This window comes from Folsomia candida, unplaced genomic scaffold (assembly GCF_002217175.1).
Source record: "Folsomia candida strain VU population unplaced genomic scaffold, ASM221717v1 Fcan01_Sc001, whole genome shotgun sequence".
In the NCBI taxonomy this organism is placed as follows: domain Eukaryota; kingdom Metazoa; phylum Arthropoda; class Collembola; order Entomobryomorpha; family Isotomidae; genus Folsomia; species Folsomia candida.
In genome coordinates, this window is record NW_019091193.1 from 17,804,451 (window position 1) to 17,822,504 (window position 18,054).

The 18,054-nt window shown below is 39.3% G+C and overlaps 1 pseudogene; it reads left to right on the forward strand.

The window, feature by feature from the left end:
* Nucleotides 1–873: 873 nt before the first annotated feature.
* LOC118437590 overlaps nucleotides 874–18,054 on the forward strand; it is an 84,789-nt pseudogene continuing 67,608 nt past the window's right edge.

Here is an 18,054-nt window from a genome sequence, read left to right on the forward strand (position 1 = left end):
TGCTCAAGTAGGTCTACTCCACCTTGGGAAAATATAAGGGAAAGTTATCCAAAGGCATAAGTGAGCAGCCCTCTCGACTTCTGCCGTTCACTTACCTTTGCATAATGGTAACTAACAAGACGAGGTTTTCCTCCATTCTCCTGCCTTGTTCTTCACATGCTGAATTAATGAGCGTCTCAGCATGGTGGCTTTCTTTCATTAACTTCACAAGTTGAACTTTGGATTAATCTGACTTCATGCAGAGTGGAATTGAAACCTTGAGTCTGTGTGATACATTGGACTCACCTCTCGTCAGGAGCTCGACCTTATTCGTCCCGCGTCACTCATGCTGCCTCGTAATGAGCAATAATACAAGAAAGTGAAATCTTGACAAATGTTCAGCTTGTGCATAATTAATGATGAATGACGGTAAGACATGCGACAGCAGCTGCAATAATAAACATCCCAACCAAACAAGACTCTAATTTACGCAGATCCTTTTGATACTGTTAATTCTAACCCCAACATGCTTATAAATTATATTGCTTATAATTCCCAACTTTTCCTCCGCTAGCCCGTGTTCATCATCTTCCATGATAGTCACGCTGACATTCGACAGGCTGAGAGCAGCAGGACTCCTTCGGACGATATCAAGTGGAGAGATACCTACATGCATAGCAGTGGTTGTCACAATTCGGGATCTGAAATCTAGAGAGCCAAGAACAGGAGAGAGCGAGAGAAAGAGAGAGAGAAAATGAGCGTAAGAGAAAGCAGCTCAAATATAGGAACGATCCAACGACATTCAACAACGGCCTTATTGGAACGGTTTGGTGATAACACGACCCGCGGAGTCCCGGGTAAACTTTCCTCGCCAGGCTCAGTCGATCAGTGAAGGCTCTCTCGATAGGGTCGGTTTGTTTGTGTGCGAAGCGAGGAAAGTGTTGTTTTTTCGTGTGTCCTGTCTTCCTGGCACAACGCCGTTGACACCCGGCACATCATACCACGACCAGTTCTACAACTGTCTCCGTAAATACGAGGCCAAAGCTGTGTCAAGCAGACGGGATATTATTGTCCTTAAATTTCGGTGTGCAAAAAAAGCTTACTGAACGTCATTGACCACCAAGAAGACGTGCACGTGTCGTTAAAGATTGAACAAGGTTAAGTCTAAGAGAGCCCTGGGGGACGATAAGCACTATAGTCACGCAGGTACACGTAAGAGTGTAAGTAGCAGTAAATTGCAGCTACACATCAATCCCATACATTATTAACTTTTTGCTTTACACACCATTCGTTTACAGCTTTCGTAGAAATAAATAAGGAACGCGGAGTATTGAAAGTCAAAATAAATTATCTGGAACAACATCTTTCCAGAAATTGGGTCACATTTTGAAATGTTGTACAAAATTGCCATATAAGTGATGAACTGACCTACGGATTTGTAGAATAACGATAAAATTGCAGTGTTCTGAATGAATAAAAGTGAAGTATAATAAAAACAGCAGCAAAGAAACAAGTGCGTGCACTCGAATACAAAATAAAATTAAAAACGGGGAAAGAAAAGGAGGTCGAGTCCAATTTATTTGCCCACTTTCATTTTTGTCGTACATACTCTCTGATCTGTAAACCGAGCTAAGGCAAAAGATTTTATGGGACTTGTTTGAGGAAGAAGTGTTTCAAGTCTTGTGCAGTTGTTGGTTATTCCCTCTCTCTCGACGAGAACTTGTTCTTACTTCTTCGGGTCAACACTCCACCAACAATTCCAAAATTCTTAGGATCATAGGCTGTGTATAGCATTATCTGGTCAAACACATACTTCCTGTTCGCCAGTGACACAGTCTCTCCCTTGCGATTTCGATTCTGAGCTTGATCCAGCAATCGATTGGAATGCGAGTGTGCTTATTCAATAATTTTTGGAAGGTGAACCGCTTCAACCCCGAAGCTACGTACATAAAATAAGATTTGGTCACTGACGCGGTACTTTCTCTCGATCGAAGATCGAAGTTTCGCGTCTCTCGTGGGAGTTTTATGACAACTTGAATACAGCAAATACAATTAATTAGTTAAAAGTTTCATCGGATTGTTGGCTACTCTTCAGAATCTCCCAAAATTACCGATTCGGCTTAGATCTTGTTGGATTGTGTATGCATATCTAATCAAAATCTCAACATTTCGACGCAAATAATCCCACATCCAGACCACAATTCAATGAATAACCAGCAAACCAAACAATGCAAATTGTACTCATTTTATGCTAGCGAGAGACTGCTCCATGTCATGAGCCGGTGGTGGTGGGAAGAAGATTAGTGCAGAGTGAAGTTGATACTGATACCTTTAACTAAAGATCCTCCAAATTCCCCTGCTCTCCGTGGATTCTGATTCAGTTTATTCTTCGACATCCCCGACTCCTGTCTGACACTAAGAGTTGTGTAATGTCCAACGTGGTGTAAAGCGACTCAAATAAATTAAGGGTGTAAATCCCACGTGAAAACCTCCTCTTGGAACCTCCATTGAGCCGAATGGAAATTTACAGTCTAAAATTCCAAACACAACCAAACCAAGTTTCAAAATTTAGATTGGGGTTCTAAATTAATCTATGTACACAAGAGTGCTATACTGATTGAGAATCCCCAAACAAGTGCATGGCGCAGTGAATACAAATATGGAATTATATGCATAATTGAGAATATGAGATGTTAATTAAACATGCAATTTATGTCAATCGTTCTGAATGAAACTTCAACACGACAAACTCGACTACAAACTCAATAGAAATTGCACATAACTTCGATGCCGTTTGAAAATAAGCAAGTAAAACGTACGTAGCATTGTCCCAATTAAGTGTGGACTATGCATGACCCAATGTGAAAACTGAGAACACAGTGAAGGGCCAAAATGAATATTTTCCTAAACGAGTCACTTTTTTGGATTTCATATCTCTCGTGACAAAGCAGGCTTGAGAAGAATAGGAAAGCGGGTTAGAGGTGGCACTAAGCCTTGACATGTGTCACGCTGAAGAAGATCTATGCAGTTATTGTAAACTATAAAACTTCCCTCGAGAATAGAATAACTTGCACTGAAACGGTTGATAAAATATACGAAAATTTAACCGCAGTTCCAAAAATATACGTGCAACGATGATGGAGCAGACATTTGGTTCGTGGATTGAATAACTCGTCCAACATAGATCGTACCTGCAGAAGGAGCTCCTGAGGATACATCGGGAGTCGTCATTTATCCGGTTTATTCTCTCCAGCACAAGAAAGTGAAAGTGAAATATGAATACTCTCGGGATTTTTCTATTGTCCGTTCTGGTAGCTGATAGGATTGTTGCAGGTAAGGCAGGTTAAGTTATGCTCTTAATTTACTCAGTACTCCGCCCGCTTGCTTGCTGCCTTGGCACCTTACCACATTCGGGTTTCCAAGGAGAAAGCAGAAATTTACGAAGGTAATAATATACGTTGGATGAAATTAATGGTTCGAGATTTGGAGTGCGTAATAAATACATACAATATGTACATATGTATGTACGTACGTATATACATACATAGATGCCTGTCTACAAAAAGCATGAAATGAGGTGGCCACATCTCCTTTTCCAGCACTTCGAACAAACGCCCCAATTTCAAAGCTAACAATATTAATTGTTATCTGGAACGTATATTAAAATGAAGACACTGGAAATGAAATGTGTGCTTATGCAAGTTCATAAATTATCTCAGAGCGTAATAAGTCTTTATCAGGTCTTCATTTAGTAGGAATGATGCTAAACCTTCATCAGAGTATTTTTTGCACCACTGCTGACTTTCCCTTTGCTTTGTTTGTGATTTTATTCTTGCTTGTTAAATGAAATAAGTGACCCGAAACTTGAGTACTTTTAGCGAAATCTGAGAATATATGTGTGGGATTTAATTATGATTTATTCTCGTAGTGTTTGCTCACTTAATCACTTAATCTTCTTCAATTATTTTCCGCAGCGAAGACACTTTTCTGTGAACTAGCAAAAGTCGGTATTTATTTTGCCCACTCATTGGAATCATTTATGTGTGCGGCTCATAAATATTGCGTCCATGTATAACTCGTACGAGTCTTACATATTTAAGTGACTGTCCAATTGTCACTCATTCACCTTACCGCACATGAAACAAGGGATACTTAAGCTACACACTACGCTCTAGTGTCGGTGATACTGTAGGCCGAAAAGGAAAGTGCTGTCTACGTTTGACTATTAATAGTAACTACTCTGAAACCCTTCCACCTATTATTTTATCGGTATCGACTGTCTTATTTCCCTTGACAGCGAGTTGAAGAGGATATTACTAATGCATGGACGTCCTGCCCAGAGACGTGTACAATTTATACGTAACTATGGAGTTGGAAATTGGGAACCTGAATTTTTCAGATTTCTTTTGTACTGAAAATTCTAAGCATGAAGAATTCAACATTGAAAACCCATTTGGACCCATTCATTAGCAGTGATTCAACCAAGGTAAATGATGCAAGGGAGACGGATCACTTTGGAAGCAATATTTTGTTTCAAAATGTTGAGGTATATGTTTGTTAAAATCTGAGTGACACTTCAGCAGCAATCTTGGAAAGTCTAAGCAAACTAAAAGTTTAGACATTGAAGACTCTTTCTTAATACCTTATTTCTCATAAGAACATACGTCTGTTGACTATAAGCTATATAACTTGTGTACATTTAGGAAGCTCGACAACATTAATATGCCTTCTTGGTGGGTTTGGGTGACTATATGTGCATATACTTGAATGTTATTGCTTTCTCTAATAGTAAGCCAAAGTCATAACACAAAACTCTCACGATGAGATTCCTACGTTACTCCCTAAACCTGGCTAAGAGCGACATCACCATCCAATTATGCCATTAGCTGTTGAGCAACTTCAAAAAGGGTACGAGGAAAATTTTATTCAACTTACAACAAGAAGTATGCACGATAGTGGCATACAAAAAAACCTGCCACGCTTACTGCATTAAATTGGTTTAGGTCCACATTTTGCACTTGGCATACTTAATCTAATTAACGTATTCTCGGAAATTTAAAAGTTGGAAAAGTCATGATAAACTTTCCGTACGAACTCTACACTGGTGTACATACACCTTCTAGCTTAGCAGTTATCTCAATATCTTAGTTCCATTATTATGCAGAGTACATACACAACAATAGACTTTGTACTCAAGGTGTGATGTAATTGTGTAACGGTACGAAAATATATCCATAAATGCATACAACTACCTTCCAGATCAAATTTTTTGTTTTAAGAAATTTTTGCCCTCGTTATTGATGAACATGTTTTCAAAAAAGAATACGTGCGTCCTGGAAGTATGAATTTTTTTCGCAAACGTATGATGAAGACGCCTCTGTGTCAATACACGAGTGTAGACACACCCACCTGGAGAGTGGGGAAGAAAAATGATGGATGTCATTTACTTGAGAAGAACTATAATCGATAAAAAACTAAGAAGAATGAAAACACATGTTGAAGACGCACAAACAACATTTGTCATCCTACTTTCGACCCGAACTTGGAGCTTTCGCCACTTTCATCTATCGTCTGATTGCAGCTCTTTTTTTACCTTTCATCATTCTTTTGTATTTTGCTTTTGTCATCAACTTGATGTCTTCTAATACAATAATGGTAGTGAGTAAGTAATGATAGCACATCAGGAACAGGCAGTGCATTTGTCCCAAATGTACTTGATTAGTGATGATTGCTTTCTTGCTGAATCCTTGCTTCTCACCCTCTTCCAGGACTGTCCATGTCCTGATTTTAGAGAAAAGACCATTCATGGCGCACATCCAATTTTTGGCCAACATTATTGAGTTGCTCAGATAATTATGAGGAAGAAAGATTGGAGGAATTAGGCAAAATCTCGGCAGTCGAATTTATACATCGGTATATGTATGTGGAGCAGTAGGCATTTTTCGTATGCATTCAGCTACGAGAATTGTCTTGGTCTCTCGTCACCAGAATTTATTATTTGAAAAGGCAGCAGCTCAAGGACGTCGTCCTTTCATTATCCAGCCCCATTTGTAGTCATTTTCAGGCGGAGTGTGGTGTCGGAATTTTGGGGTCTTGGGTTTCCTTCACTTTGACACCACTACTACTGCTTGGCCTACTTTACTTCTCGCCTCCCTTCATCAGCACAGCACCAGACAAACCCCACATTTCTTACTGGTTCGAGTCACCACGAGGGAAAACCACTGCCAGAAAATTATTTTGTCTTATCAAGCCTAGTTCAACTTGGTCAAGCCATTGGGATGAATGATATTGGACACAAATTGGCTGCATCAATCTGGAAGATAATCAATAATTTATTATTTTTGCGATATTCATGATATCCTTCGTTTAACGCAAAGGAAAGTTTCAATCCATTCAATTCATATTCATTTTGTTTCACGATTCGTAACCACAGGATGACTATCGCAGAACCTATTGTTATCCTCTTGCGGTGAAATTGAAATGAGAATGGGCTGGAGGTTTCTGCATTCGAAAATTTGAAGTCGACGTAGCACCACAGTTTCTGTGAAAACTTGTTCACTCGTTCTGATATCGCAAGCAGGGCGGAGTTGATTGACATTGACAGGTAGGAGGTCACTACTACCACCACAATAGGGTTTTGCATATATGTATAACTATAGTTTATAAGGGTCGTTGGCCTGTTGACGCCAAGACGTTGATGAGATCGTGTCGATCTCCATTAGTTTTCTAAATTAGGAAAAATTTATTTTGCAATACGTAGTTTTTAATAATCTGTATGATTTTAGATATACGTCATCGAAACTCGTGAGCGAGCTCACCTTATCATTTAGAGAATCGTTACTAAAAATACTAACTATTTGTTAGTTTTATCTAAAAAAATATCTATTCACAAATTGTCAAAACATCAAGTCGACAAACGAAACTCTCGTCTGGAATACGAATATGTCTATAAATAAACTCCCAGTGTCGACGTGAATGAGCTCATTTTTTATTTTCTTCTCGCCCGACATTTCAAAAATACGTAACACAAATTGCTGGCATTTGCCAATTTATGTGGTATATAAGTACATGCGTGCGAATTTATAAGAGAATAATCACCTGGAATACAAGAGTCGTAGTGAAAAAATGCACTCAATTACTGCAATTTTCCTTTGCACTTATTTATTTATACGGCAATTAAAAGTCAACCAAAAGGGCAAACAAGTGGTAACAATAAAGTCGGTAACTTTGTGCATTATAAATTGAAATTTTATTAATGAGTGAGTGGATAAAAGGGTCGTGCAATATGCTTAATGCATATATTAGAGTAATATTTAGGCCTTTATTTCATCCATGTTAGCCGTAAGACATGCATATGTATGTCCATGTCATTGAGGACGAAACAGTGAGCTGCTCATTGATATGCATGTATGTGTCTTGTTTGCTGGGATGTATCGAATTTTTTCTCAAAGTCCAAATTCCTATTAAATCCTGGTTCCGCTTTTTTCCTTCTTTTGCTTCACTTCTCTCTTCTGGTTCAGGTCTGGAACGAGTTTGATTTAATCTGAGCTGTGTCTTGTATGTTTCGCTTGCTTGGTTGTGTTCAATTTCACCGCTTTCACCACCACTGGGTGACTGGTCCATATGTATCTCTCCGTGTGCAGCCCCGCTATACGTACGTAGTTTGAATTTGATTTCTCCCTGCTGCATTTCAACGCTGGGTCCGGATCTCGATGTAAGATAAATATTATGTGGAAAGCGAAATGTGACACATATTTCATTTTTCATGAAATGAGACGGGGAAGGACTCGATTATTCTTGGAAGAGTTATGTTATGGAAATATGGAGAGTGCGGACGGGTTCAGTCAGATCAAACGTATGCCCTCCAGTAGTCGATGGAGCTATGTTGCATAAAGTAGACGAAAGAAATTATTTACAGCGAAATGTGAACTTTGTCGTAGTTTTCCTTTGTCCGGGATTCCTCTCTGTCTATGCACCCACATTAACGAGGTAATATATAGCCAATATTATTATTGTTATTTTGGGTAGTTCGCAAACTCCTGAACTCCATCCTTCCTCATTTCGGTGGTTCCACGAATGTAATTTCGACCTCGTCGATGTCATATGTTGCTGGGAACATGTATTGCCGTACTCTGTCAATTGTTGTGAAAATCATGATCTGCTTGTGAGCCTTATTGTTGCCTTATAGCCAACAGGATATTTCGTTATGCAGCGTTGGCCAAAGTTCCGATCAGCGTTGTTGTTGCTGTGCAAAGTTGTTCCATTCTATACGATAAAACTGGGTTGAAAGGCCAAAGCAGGTTCACTCACCAAGAACAATATTAGGAATGGTAACATAAAGGTTATTCACAATTACCAAATATTACGATCTGAAATGACTCCTATTCTGGTTCGCCAACACAGCCGGGCATAATAGTTATGGAATTGCAACTGTGTCAGTAAAAGCACGAATGAGATGGCATAATACCCAATGTATTCCTGTTTTATTCGATTTCATCTCGTTTTATGTTTTCTCAATATTTCATATTTCATCTGTGGGAAGCATGGTTGAAGCGGAATAGTGACTTGGCTTTTAGAAAATATCTACCACGTGACAGCTACAATGGGAGAAAATTGGGCTGAAGGGATTTGCTGCGAGACCTGCTCAGAGACCTGCTTCGAGTAATGGTTGGTCCACCATTTCTTTGATCTAGTGCTCTTATATATTTCCAATAGTGGATTCGATTTCTCACTTTGGCTCGTTTTCGAACCACCACAAGAACAGAACAGTACTTTACATCCCCTAGGAGTACGAGGTGGTAGTTGGTTTGAAAGACTTATATTTTGACATGGAACCGTTGCACGGCCGCCACAACATGGAATAACATAACACGAGCTAAGCTGATCGTACATCCTGACTGACTGAAAAATATCGAAATTCGACATGAAGATTGGAATAACCCTCGACTCCTTTTGAATAAAGGCAGTCGTCACACTACTAGTTGAACTAGTTTCATATCGTTACTTTATTTTATCCAACTCACACTCATGACCCAGTGTCCTTTGAGGATATTAAAAACTGATGGTGCTTGTAACACGAATCTTTTGCCTGCCAGCGGGATTCGATCCGCACTCGCATCCGCACTCATGCAGCCTGAGTTTCGGTGTCGTCGATTTTATATTGAGGCGAGTGAATGATTTTGGCACTTTGAGTTTGGTTGTGTCCAACTCGCATTCAATTTTCAATTCATGGCTCGTCACGATTTCATTGGACTAACACGCACTGAAAGAGAAAGTTGAGTTTGATACGCTCTTTTCCCCATCTGATGTCGTCCAAGTGTGAAAGAAAGGGGACGCATCTTCGTTCCATCCCTGTTTCTGGCGATGGTGAAAGAAATGAGCAAAATGTGATACGAAACGGGCGAGCGTTTTATCCTCCCGATGCTGCGAGTGTGTCACTGAGATGTACAAGGACAGAGCTTCATCATGCATTTCATGTTTTGCTCCAGATTTTTGTTCAAGATGATACGAATCCAATCGCGATGGTCGTCGTCTCATCATCATCCGGCGGATACAAAATTGTTGGAGTCTCGTCAAGTGCAGAGATAGCAAAGACTCAGCTGCGCGGCCGATGAGCGATACTGGATATCGCACTGCCAACGGGGCTATTCTCAGTGGTTGATGTAACAGAAAGGCATGACTTTAGTTTCCTTGCGTGTCCTGTCAAACACGAACTTTCTCTTATTACAAACTTCAAACTTTGATCATTTGCTCGGTCAGACACTGACAACTGCTGTTTCACTTGTTCGACACGAACATCAAACACAAGGGAGAATTAGCACAATAACGTTAGAAGGACCCTTTTGCAATCTGGTTCAGTGTGTGTGACGCAATTTTCTCAGCAATTGAAATGGAGCACTATAATTCAACAAGGTGTCACTATTATGGGACGACAGTTTTGAATCATTACGTAAGAAACTCTAATTTGTACCAAGGATGGAATTTTTTACCTGTATTCTTCTAAAATTTCATGTAGGTACAGATATACACGTTAAGGCCCTTTTCGTGATACTCGTTCCGGAGCAATGGCCTGAAATTAAAACCGGAAATTGCCATTGCTGCACATCGTATCGTAAACATGTGTAAGAATAACTCATTTATTTATGGAGACGAGTTTTCGTAATAAAGAAATAAAGCAGCCACTTTGAGTCTTTTGAAAGAAACCAATGAGGAACCTTGTATGTTGCATAATCCCAGCAAATGGTTTAAAGATAACGTCAGTTGCGTTACAAGGGAAACGCAAACACTGGAGAAAAGACATTAAATGAAAATGCGATATGCCGTAAAGATACGCTGTATATATCATTTCGTTAGTTAAATATTAAAATTTTCATTATTCATAAAACATTTTAGGGACCGCCTTGGCAGATGGAATTTTATTCCATTGTTATTTTACTTTGTGTTATGATATCGTCCATGGCGCTGGTTGAGAGGGCATTTAATATCATTTGTTTTTGTTTTTCTTGCCTACTTTTTCAGCCCTGTTAAAGCACAGCACGGAAATTACAAACTTTCCATTTCAAACACTGTCTATAATATTGAAAGAGATGCTAACTTCACCATGCATATGCTACGTGGGATTAGCTAAAGTCTGAACAGATTTTATTTTTCAAGCTTTCATTTGTAGTTCAAATTATAACGGTTGAAAGGACCACTTTTGTAGAGTTTGGGAATTTTGCCATAAACAAACCTGACAGATTTTACTCAACCTTTTTTTCCCCACTGCAACCCAATCTAGAGAAACGTATATGTATACGTGCATATGTATACGCATTATATGATCCCACGCACGCCGAGCCTTTTTCGGTGTAAAATTTCGCACTTTCTTCCAGTGTTGGTTAGCGTTCATGGTCACATGTGTAAAATAATACTAAGAAAAAAGATAAAATATGATACCGCGCATTGCGTACAAAGTAATCATATTTCAAAATAGTAAGTATTTATTGCCAACACTACTGCGCTTTCTGCTTCGTAGGAAGTACAGAAACAATGTAGAAATCCACATAATGTGGTTATTCAATGTCCCCATATGACTGTATTTAATGACCATAGTTGGTGCCAATGTTAGAATTCTCAAAGAACGATGCACACCAGCCCAATTCTGGTAGCAAGAGTGTAGGAAATAAAATAAAATGTACAACGTAGTCCAGTTTCGCTGGTGGTAGCGGGCATAAACTCGTTAGTTGTTAGTTACTGCCCACTGCATGTCGGGCAGTATATACGGATACACGTACGTAGGACTTTCTCAACCACTATGTAGCGTGCGTCCTTACTTCCACCCTGTTCTTGTGAAACGTTACAAGTTTCTATGAAATGTAAGAATTATTATTTTTCGCCTGAAAGACTCGAGGAAATCTAAAATATTAGAACGATCAAAAATGGCCTCTAGATACTCTGTCGTAGTTGTTCCCAACTTTCTCCCTTGTTCTCGTCATTTAAGACTTATTGTGCACAGTTCCTTGCTACTGACCGCGTTTTTATGACAAGTTATCGACTCGGCAGACAGATACGGATACCATTTTTTTGTTTGGCTGGACAGCGGAGCTATAATATTGCTCTTGGTCGTCATATTACATACATATCGTTGGTTGTACTTATTGGCTGTCTGCGCATTTGTTAAATAGTTTCAGCCCCGAGTTAAAAATAAAATTATTTTATGTCATGAGTATGTTAATAAAAGAATAACAACTGCATATCCATTTGAGCCAGCGAGTAATGTCTAAAACCTCTCGAAGGTGCTCACAAAAACATGGAGCCAGTCCTGGGTTAAGGAGAATAATGTGTGTTTCTGGGAGAATGAAGAGACCTGTGTCATTCATCCACTTTGCATAAGATTCACTCCACTCCACCGAGATGAAAGAAGACGTTATGTCATGCAATTCTGGAGTGGTGGTGGTGGGAGTGTGCTGCAGGATTGTCTTGCTGTACAGAATGGCGAGTGAAATGGAAAAGACAGCAGTGACCCAACAACCCAACCTGATCCATATGTATGCCAGATATTGTTTCTCTTGGAATGTGAGGCGAGGAGACAAAATATTTCAGCTTTTGGCTTGTTTATGGCAGACGGTGATTTATATTCTAAACGGAGACATCTTATTCTAAACCGGCACGGGAGCTTATTTCCTGGCAAACATGGAGAAAGTTGGTGTATAAATAAGTATGTAGGGCTCACGTTATGAACAAATGTTTTCTAAAATAACCCCTTGCAAATCCTCAAAATTAAGAAATTTTTGATCTTTCACTTTCCATGTTATTATTTCATATTGGGATCTACAATAATGGAAGTCTTGATTATTAAAGTAACAGTGTCGGGAACGCTAATCGCAGTGTCTACTTATTGTTAGTCTAGACTTGGATTATAAATAGCTTAGAAATGCACACATATGAACACGTATGAATTGTTGGACAGGAATTCGATTTTAGCCGTTGTCATTTAAGTGTCAAATACAATTTCGCGATTTTATTAGAACACATTCAGCCATTATTAAGGGCGCACACATACCTGGTGTTTCCCCCTTTATGCTTGAACGATTTCACGAGAATCTCATTTTTGAGGAACGTCTGTTGCTGCTGCTCTGCTTGCTTTCCATTTTCAACCCGTGGACCAGAAATTGCCAATCTCATCTGCAACTAACTGTCTGCATTTTACAACTCACATTACATTTCACATTACAAGTGGAGTAGGCGGGTGAAAGTGGGATTTATGTCCATCTGTACATATCTCCGCACACAGAGCGAAACTCTAGCCACCAAACTCGACCGAGTCACCTCAGCGAAACTACCACAGACCACGACGACGACCAGCCAAATAATATGTAGCTGTCTTATTCTGGTTTAGTATATTCTCTTGGCATGCAATATCAATAAAATTCCTCGCCTCGTAAATTCTCCTTATTCATTCATACTTCAGACAGCCTCACTCACTCACTCCAACCAACCAACCCACCAAGGCTTCCACTTTCCAATCAGTTTTTTGATAAAATTTGTATCCTCAATTTAAGAAAGTAAAGTAATAGCACTCGTTTCAGACCACTTGTCAACCTCGTTCCTGTAAATATAATATGAAAGATATTTTCATACGTATATGTGTATTTTTTTTATGTCCCTACATTGTTTATCGAGACAGTTGAACAGCAGCTCATACGAAGAAAATGATGTGCTTGATGTTCATGTCCCTTCATTCACTTACGTGTGCAAACTAGTATCGTAATAATCTATGACAAGGATGTGTGAATCTCCAGGCACGTTGAAGATGTGAGTGAAAGTATCTCTCCCTTCCCAGAATTCTTCGGCCACTTGCGGTTTAGACTGCTTGCGGTCATCGTAAGAAGAGTTACATCGACTCGCAACTCTCAGGTTGTTTTCTGACTGAACTAATGCTGCTGGGTTAACAATCATGTTGTACAGAAGCGTAGTGAGGTCATAAAACTCAACCTCTATATAAAATGGGATAGAAAGTTGCAGAATTTTGCAGTGCCTTTGTGTAACTTAACTACCACTTTAATTCTCCACCCAGTTACACTACACCATGTACGCGTTGTAGTAGATTTCTCCATGTGGTATTTGGAGCGACTATTACATTCGTTACCGACATTTTGGAGTATTATTAGAGAGCACTCTGGAACTCATGGAGTGAATTCTTGCCATTCCATCCTACATAAAGAACGTCCGGGAATGAATGGGAATGGTCTGAAAATGTGGTCATAAAATCACAATGAGTTATCGGAATTTTAAACTTTTTGCATATGTATAATACCAAATACGTACCTACATAATTTAATTAATAGCTAAGGCCGCCACACCCCCGTTGGCGACTAGTTCGATTTTCTTGCGAAGATTTTTCATTAAATTTTTTCCCGAAGTTTTTGCCACTTCCGAGGTGATTTTCTTCCATCGTCCTTTGAATTTTCGAAAGGTGTCAGGCACATCTTGAAGCCGGGAGTATACTGACTTAGAACGTGCCCAGAATTTTTCGATTGGGCGGAGTTGGGGTACATTAGGTGGGTTGATATCTTTTGGTACGAAATCAATATTTTTCTTTCTGAGGTACTCGGTCACTTTCTTTGCATAGTGACAAGTGGCGAGGTCAGGCCAAAACAAAACTTTATCATTTTTGTGAAACCTATTAATAAATGCTTCCAATCCAGCCTTGACGCAATTTTTCAGATAAATATCTTGATTGATATTCCCTTCGAGAACTACCGGGTCTGATACATGTCCGTGACTGGAGATGCATTGCCAAATGCAATATTTCTTTGGAAATTTGTCTTTTTTTCGTACTTTTTCTTCATAAGCCACTTCAGAGGGATCCGAGCTATGAAAAAAATGACGCCCTGGAAGATTTGAAGGGTCAACCGGAACATACGTTTCGTCATCCAGGATCACTACTTTTCCACGCATTTTCTTCAACAATTTTTGACAGCAATCCTTGATCCGACTTTCTTGTACGGGCTTGTAATTTGGTGCAGGTTTTTTGGTCCTTGCTTTGATTCCTAATTTATGGACCTTAATTTCCCCCAGGTAGCTTTTGGAAATTTTGACTTTCCTGGCAGCTACAGCTACTGACGTTGATGGCTTGGTTTTGAAAATTTTTTCAATTCTATTTTTCACTCGAGTGGTCGCTAGCTTCGCCGGACGACCAGCTGGCTTCTTGAATTGCACATTTTCGGAATCCTTGAACTTTTTTATGTAGGAATACACATTTGAACTTGGAATTCCTTCCTGCTTAAAAAAGTTCCAGGTCACCTTGGAGTCTCGGTTGGCTGTCGTGTTGTAGAACTCCATCACTCGTTTTGCTAACAGCTCCCTTTCAAACAAGCTTCTTCTACCCTTATCCATTTTTGAAATTTAAGAGTGATATACCAAATTGACCCTAATGAAGTGGGCTTTCAGAAATTTAAATTATTATAGTTCGCGGGTTTATTGATTTGTCAATTTACTCGCTAGAGCGCGCATTCCCATTCATTCCCGGACGTTCTTTATTTCTCTCAAACGAACAAATGGAGTAACCTAAAAGGTTGTGGACACGCTCTGGTAAGTTGTTCCATTCACATGTTTCACTTTCTTTGCTTCCATCATACGTTCGTTCGTTCGTATGCCATAAGTTTAATGCGAGATCGTTTTATTTCATTCCTAAGATGATGTTGATGGCTGTTCAGATTTCAGATTTCTTGTTGCAAATGATGTCATGCAATATTGTGGTGTGACTCGTGTGAGGATAATAACTTGTTATGCCGACATTATACACTTGTGTATCTGTACAGGTGTACATACATATATGTGCATAATGCCTATGGGTACATAGGCATATGTAGTTAGTTAGTTAGGGGTGCGCAGGTTTTTGTGAAAGTTCGGGTTCGTTAAAGTATTTGAGCCTTAACTAAAGATTCTATTTGACGGGATGGCCATTTAGTCGGTGGCCTCAGTTGACAGGATGACACGCATGAATTAATTTACAAAGTGCTCAAATTTCAGCGATTTCAGTTGCGAAACTCTGGATATTTTGATGATTGAAAAGTTTTGTCCCTTGAGCAAAATTGTGCTTCTGCATTGAGGACAGTTAGTTTCATTGCAGTGCGACAGAAGAACTTTCATGGAATAAAATATATCAATATTCAAAATGTACATTTAGGTTTTCCCTGAAATGAATGTCCCTTCGAACAATAGCCATTTAAAACAAAAAGTAGAGAACGAACCCTCAGGCTCGTGTAATAGACCAATACTCGCGTTGGCAAATCTCAAATTTTCTGTAAATGAGCTCTTCTCCAAACTAACCCAAAGCTAATTCAAGGGGTGTCTACCCTATAGATAAGTGTGTGCATATCAAACGTCATTTAATCATAGCTGCCTATGACTTTGTAAGCCGCACTCTATAAAACTTTGCACAAGTTTATTCGCACTGCACAAGTTTCTGGGAGATCTAAAATCCGCCCACCATTTCATATGGGCCACAAAGCTTGGCTCAAGTATGCAAGAGTTCAAAATCTAAAGATTTGACGTCGTTTACTGGCTTAAATCTAAAACTTTATATACATAAGTAATCAATTCTGATTATATCGTCGTGGTGTGCATGTTGAAATATGAAGAAATTAAGGGGATAAATGAGGTTTTGGAATTTATACTCAGTTCCGTGCTTATAATGGCAACTATTTTCATTATCTTGGCCCATTTAGGGCACAACTTTGGGCAAATGTGTCGCTATAAAATGACCAACCTGATAGCTCATTTATTCTAATAACCTGTTATAAGATGATTTCTAATAACACATCTTCCCTTTCTCGTTTGATGTCGAAATTACAAAGCGTTCCAAAAGTAGGACAGAGTATGTACATTCGATGGACCTTGGTATTCAACCACTATACACATATTTGCATACATCGGTTTTAGGTATACGGAGAAAAGAAAATGATGAGGTTGTTTTCGGGTTAGCTATCAGTGTGTAGGCATCGTCCTCAATAATCTCGCCCATTCAAATGTCAAAGGAAACTTGAAGCATGACGTTGAAAATTCTTCAAAATATTTCCGTTGCCATGATCGTTTATTATGCCTTGACTAATTACTTTTCGTAAGCTAAGAAGGGTTGTTTGTCAATCACCAATTGCAAATGCTGCTACTTTTTCATTACACAAAATGGTACCTTTAAATATTAGCACATATATGTGATTCAGTAAATTAGAAAATTTACTCAAAAGCTTGACGTCGAAAATATTCTGATTAACTTGTTTTGACAAATAGTGGTTTGTAAAAAGAAATACATGGACGGTCTTGTTTAATATTTTACATGCGGCTGAAAATGGCACCATCCATACTTTCCCTTTCCCTCTGTAAATCCTATCTGTATCTATCATGAAACAAGACACCATTATAAATACATTATATCAAAGTCGAATTATTTATTCTGCGATATTTTATGCAGTTAATTTCCCCAACTAACCCACCGTTCACACTCCCTTCTAAAGCATAGACAGAGATTATATGTTTACTGATCAGTTATACATATACGAGGTAATGTTGCGTAGGTAGATACGATGGAACGGAAATAAGGTGGAAGTTGGAAATGGCAAAAACTTTGTTATTTCTTCCGAATCGTCCTAATTGCATTTCGCTGTCCTGAAAATGTTTCATATCGTTTGGCTGAACTTGCCTAGGCAAAAGCTACACCCGAAAAGGAGAAAGTGTGGCGTCGATGGCCAAATTGTTGATAGTGAGAGACAGGCGGACAAAGTAGGAAAAGCAGGGAAACCCACATAAGCTGGGTTACGAAAGTGAATGGTGAAATGGTGTGTCGTGACTTGCCCTTTCCCTTTCATTTGGCATCACCACCATGCATGAGGATTTTCACGATGCCATTTTCTCCTGCAGCCACTAAGCAAGTAAGCAGCCACATTGTATCGAGTAAGCTTTCGTAGCCGCTGGAATGCAGCAAATGTAAATTGATATCCAAGGATTCTTCTCGGACGTCTGATAAGACTTGATGGTTGTATGTCTCACTAAACTGATTGGAAGCAGTGTTGGTGTAAAAGTCTATCGTGTTATTGTTTTCCTGAGCTTTTAAAATACATTCTCTGATGGACTTGGTTTGATTAGCAGCGGTCCTCATGAGTTATACAAGTACATCTGGTCATTTGTTCCTCGTGAGTGATTGAAGTGCATGAGTGGGTCACGATTCTAATAGGAGTAATTTGCAAATCGGGTTGCCAGCCTGCGTTGATCTCGTCTACACGGTTAACTCGACTTTTTTGGCGTGGAAGCCTTGTGAAAGTATTGATTAGAGAGATGAGACTGGGGCAAATTACTCTTGCGAGCCAGCGATAAATAGGCTGCAGAAGAGAAATATGTGTTTGCTAAAATGTTGTAAGTTAGTGGGAGAAACACTTGAAAAGGTTCGGATCGCTTTTTGTGCACTCCCAACCAATCCCACGCCATGCAGGCCGACCATTTGCAGGTTTTTGGTTACTCTCTGCCCATTCCACTCGCACTTTTTATCTTTCCTAAACTTTCTTCCAAACTGACAGCAGCTAGCAAAGCCACTTTTAT